This window comes from Limulus polyphemus, unplaced genomic scaffold (genome assembly GCF_000517525.1).
Source record: "Limulus polyphemus unplaced genomic scaffold, Limulus_polyphemus-2.1.2 Scaffold4269, whole genome shotgun sequence".
NCBI lineage: Eukaryota > Metazoa > Arthropoda > Merostomata > Xiphosura > Limulidae > Limulus > Limulus polyphemus.
The window spans coordinates 87,860-93,244 of record NW_013669879.1 but is presented as its reverse complement, the minus strand read 5'-3'; the positions used below and the strand labels follow the sequence as shown (position 1 = coordinate 93,244).

Genomic DNA, 5,385 nt, shown 5'->3' with positions numbered 1-5,385 from the left:
AAGTCGGAAACAAGTTTCAGATGAATTAAGGCTGATGTTTGTTGCTAAGGGAACGTTAAAACTTCAGCCTAGCAAGTCGGAAACAAGTTTCAGATGAATTAAGGCTGATGTTTGTTGCTAAGGGAACGTTAAAACTTCAGCCTAGCAAGTCGGAAACAAGTTTCAGATGAATTAAGGCTGATGTTTGTTGCTAAGGGAACGTTAAAACTTCAGCCTAGCAAGTCAGAAACTAGTTACAGATGAATCAAGGCTGATGTTTGTTGCTAAGGAAACATTAAAACTTCAGCCTAGCAAGTCGGAAACAAGTTTCAGATGAATTAAGGCTGATGTTTGTTGCTAAGGGAACGTTAAAACTTCAGCCTAGCAAGTCAGAAACTAGTTACAGATGAATTAAGGCTGATGTTTGTTGCTAAGGAAACATTAAAACTTCAGCCTAGCAAGTCGGAAACAAGTTTCAGATGAATTAAGGCTGATGTTTGTTGCTAAGTGAACGTTAAAACTTCAGCCTAACAAGTCAGAAACTAGTTACAGATGAATTAAGGCTGATGTTTGTTGCTAAGGAAACATTAAAACTTCAGCCTAGCAAGTCAGAAACAAGTCACGCAGTTGAATCAAGACTGATGTTTGTGGCTAAGGAACTTTGTTGAAAAAGAGTGATTTGTTTATTTTATGTAATGTTATATCTCCGAGGCTTTGATTTGTTACCATATATATGTATGTGTTTTATTCATCACATGATAAGTCCCTATGGAGCAACTACAAGTGTGTGTGTATATATATAACTAGGAATGAAATGCACCACTTTAAGTTGCTCTATTAAGAACGGCGCCATCTTGTCTGAGTTAGCCTTCACCCATGCTCCAACACACAAGTTAAACTGTTATGCTTCACAAGGACAGGATCGGAGTGGTGATAACGTTACAATGCCTATGGAACCTTTAAGTTAAATATCTCCCATCAAATACGGGCTCTCAACTGTTTCTCTTTGTCTAGATCAAATTTCTCGATAGATTTATTGTAAGTATTTTGTCGAGAAACTGAAAATGCAGTTTCTGTCTAATATTTAGTTTTTCTTTTATATTTTAAAAAAAGTTTTACCGATTAATTACCTAAACCTCGGATATATTCAAAAGGTTGGAAGTTTAATTGGTTGTGTTACAATATTACTAGAGTTACTTAGATATCACCAGAAAGATGTTCGGTACATAATAATCTACAGTTAAATATTTAACTGATAGCTTCGTTGCCTTTTCTAAACGTGTAGCACCTGGAATAAACACACACTCCACACTTCTTCACGTTTAATAATATTTATTTTGATATTTATAGAGTGCGATTTCATAATATCTGGACTGCTCCAAGTCAGTTAGTAAAATAAAGTAACGAAAAACTAACGTGTTGAATTCCACCAATCTTTCTCATCACTTATTTAAGTTATTTTCCGCCACCTATTTACCTGCAAAATATATCAGAAATTACCCCTCACATTTACCTTCAAAAAAAGCTGCCTCGATGAGGATTGTCGATTAGTGGGGGAGGGAGGGCGTCCTTTGAGAAAAGGAAAGGTCGCGTTCGACAAAGTGGTTCAAAGGACAGATAGTTCCAAAATGTGCCATTAGGGACGTATAGTTCCAATATACGCTGTCAGGGGTGAATAGCTCCAAGTTATGTTTCTAGGGGTGAATATAGTTTCAAATTATACTAGTGGGGCCATGAGGCGAGATAAGATGTTTGTTATGTGGTTCGCGAGTGAGCCACAAGAAGGGATTGTCGAACCTGTCTGAACACGTTTGTCAAGTTGTGTGATGTTATATAAAAAAAACAACACTATTTCATTCTATACAGTTCTTAACACATTATTTGTTCTGCATTATTTTTCGGGTTAACTTTGGACTTTATAAAATCCCTTCACTATTCAATAATATACAAAGTGTTTTGAATACGTAAATGTAATATTTTATGTATTACATATTGATTAATTGTATAGTGATTATCTATGTACAAATTTCTTGACAAAACATTTGATATCTGAATATTATTTCATTAGATTTATAGCTTCGTTTTTATGATTAATATATTATATATTTTTTCAGCTCTTCGCCCTGAGAAGAGCGTTGTTTGAATTCTCTATGTTATTTATACAAAACACTAAACGTGTATTCATGAAATTATATTTCATTATGTTTCATTATGTTTCTGATTAGTTGTTGGGTATATAAATTTGAAATAGTAAAATCTAATTTCACTCTATAATGAATAAAGGATTCGAACAAATCTCTTATTTATCATTATGAAATACGTTATATTTCTACTTATATAAAACCCCAAATATGTTATCGTTAATATATGTTAGTTAAATCACAGACTTAACGAGATGGAACAAAACTTTTAGTTTCGAATACACAACAATCAATTGAAATAAATAACACAGAATAACCTTTAAACGTTATTCTCTTTGAATATAACTATGATTTAATAATAATAATGGACACACGTGGCTCTACTAACTACAGTAGCTCAAGTGGTCCTGACTGGTAGCTTTAACTTCTTGATGGCCAATTCTTAGAATCACATATATATTGGGTTCGGAGTGAGAGCTTGTACTATGCTGCTACGTCATGTTATTACGGAGAACTTTTCGACATTGGCAAATTCTAAGGAACACATACATTTTTTTATTTAATTTAGCAGAATTCTAATCCTGGTAGCGACTTCCTGTGAAAGTGTGTCGGACACATCGTAAACTGTAGTCAAGTTAGATTACAATCACTCTGAATCCATCGGTCAAACAAAAAACGTCTATTTGTGATACTTCTTGGAATTATTCGGCTGCTGTAAGTATTATCTTATGTTTTGAAAGAATGAAACAAGCAGTACTACAGATCTACTTTTAATATTATAGATGAATTATACCGATACATTTTTTTTTATAATTTAACCATATTTCTACAGAATACGATCCATTAGCTGGTGAGAGCTGGACTTCCAACTGAAGACTCTAGCAACTGAAGAGACTGCAAATGTTAGAATCTGAAGCTCTTTGACGTATAGAAATGATAAGCCGAATTCATATTGTTTTATATAATAATGGTTTATACATGATTAATACATTTGTTTTATAATTTAACCATATTTCTACAGAATACGATCCATTAGCTGGTGAGAGCTGGACTTCCAACTGAAGACTCTAGCAATTGAAGAGACTGCAAATGTTAGAATCTGAAGCTCTTTGACGTATAGAAATGGTAAGCCGAATTCATATTGTTTTATATAATAATGGTTTATACATGATTAATACATTTTTTTCTTACAATCTTCCTGCCATAAAAAGGCTAGTAACATACAGTCTTACTGCCCACTTAAACTTACAGCCTATAATATGCAAGGTGTGGTAAGTGTTATACTTAAACAGATTTAAATATTAGTATATCTGAAACTTTAGAAGCTCAAATGAGTATAAGTTGTTTTTATAAAACTATACTGATATATGTTTAATACTTTGTTCAGTATTATTATTTCTACATAATTAAATAATCGCATATAATTATTATTAATATTTCTTTCTTTTACAGGCATCTGTTAAAAGTCCCGCACAGAAAACAGTCAATTCAATATTAGAAAAATAGTAAATGAGCGTCTAAAAAACAACAACTTGTAATGCTACTTCTATCACATACAATGTATCATTTAAGCAGGAATTATACGGGCAACGTCTCACAAACACTGGTAAATTCATTTAATCAAAACGTTCAGAATATACTGGATGAGATCATATCATATCTACTCAATAGAGACAAAGTAAGAGTATGTATCTTTTCCAAGAATCTAGATAACCCATCAGTACGTGTTTACAGAATAAGGATGTGTTTTCACCAGGAAATATCCTGAAAAAATAAATTAATTAAAACAATTAAAAAGGATATATCATTGGATGAAACATTTAAAATTGAAGTAACTACATTGGAATTGACGAAATATTTAAAACTTAAGTAACTACATTGGAATTGACGAAGTAACATTTAAAATTGAAGTAACTACATTAAAATTGAAGTCACTACATTGGAATTGTTAGAAGGTAGCGGTAGGCATAAGATAACTAATATTTATAATGATCGACTGAAAAAAAAGATTAGCTATAGCCATAAAAAATAATAACGATGTCTGCTATTTTAGCTTTAGCATCGCTCAGAAATCATCCTAAATATAAATGTATTGCTAATAAACAAAGACCGATACTTACATCGAGATTTGAACGATATCTAAACGTTCAAATTAATATTGTTTTTCAAACAATTTCACCCGTGTTATACATAAAGGTCCTTCATATCATGAACAGATTTTCCCCTGGTTTCATAATAACCATTTGGAATTCATCACATCAATGAAGGGTTTCCTTGGGGAATTCGTAGTTTAAATAATCATCTTTGTACAAATTATTGTAACTTTTCAATGTACAAATGATCAATCCTTAGTTTGTGCTGATTGTAACAAGTTGTTACAACAGACACAAAACAAAGAACAAATATTAAACAATAAGTTTGCAAAATTTTATTAATATGAAAAAAATGTTTTGTCATCATTGAAATGACAAACCTTTGTTCAGATTTTCATCGATGTAGTGAAATAAGATGTGTAGGATGTAAATGTTTTGTCATACCGCCTAGTTATTTATGTTTTCTCCAATCTAAAGATGTCATATATTTCTCTAAGATATATTTATTTTTTATTTTGAAAAGGACCAAGAAACTGGAACTCACAAGATGAATTACTGTGTGGTCCACGATTTTAATGGTAAGGAAACAGTGTTTAAAGGTTATAATTCATGTGCTGAGTTTTGTAAATGCTTATTTTCCGAGAAGCATAAGAATTATACAGCCTTAGCTCATAACAAGAAATGATTGTACTGACACTTTGTTTTAAATTATCTTATTCGCCAAGGAATAAATCCTCACATTGTTGTTAATGGTAGAAAAATAACGATCATGACTGTCAAAAACCTGAACATTAGAATTACAGATAGTTTGAATTTCATCCCAATAGTCTTTTAATCATTGTACCCTAAAATGTTTGGTTTAGATAAGTTACAGAAAGGATATGTATCGGATCAAACCAGAAGTATCGAGGACACATACCTGATATCAGCTTCTATTCTCCTGAATCCACATTAGCACCTGTGGACACATATCTGATATCAGCTTCTATTCTCCTGAATCCATGTCAGCACCTGTGGACACATACCTGATATCAGCTTCTATTCTCTTGGGATCCATGTCAGCACCTGTGGACACATACCTGATATCATCTTCTATTCCTCTGGGATCCATGTCAGCACCTGTGGACACATACCTGATATCATCTTCTATTCCTCTGGGATCCATGTCAGCA

At 32.4% G+C, this 5,385-nt stretch overlaps 1 long non-coding RNA gene across 2 annotated transcripts; it reads left to right on the top strand.

The window, feature by feature from the left end:
- Positions 1–64: 64 nt before the first annotated feature.
- Positions 65–5,349, top strand: LOC111088708. 2 transcript variants are annotated; one of them, XR_002613143.1, is made up of 5 exons: positions 65–1,017; positions 2,689–2,834; positions 3,142–3,245; positions 4,737–4,791; positions 5,077–5,349. It is a non-coding gene; the product is annotated as an uncharacterized LOC111088708 (long non-coding RNA). The 2 variants fall into 2 exon arrangements; XR_002613144.1 differs by lacking the exons at positions 4,737–4,791; positions 5,077–5,349 and adding an exon at positions 3,573–4,377 and having other exon boundaries at positions 78–1,017.
- Positions 5,350–5,385: the final 36 nt, after the last annotated feature.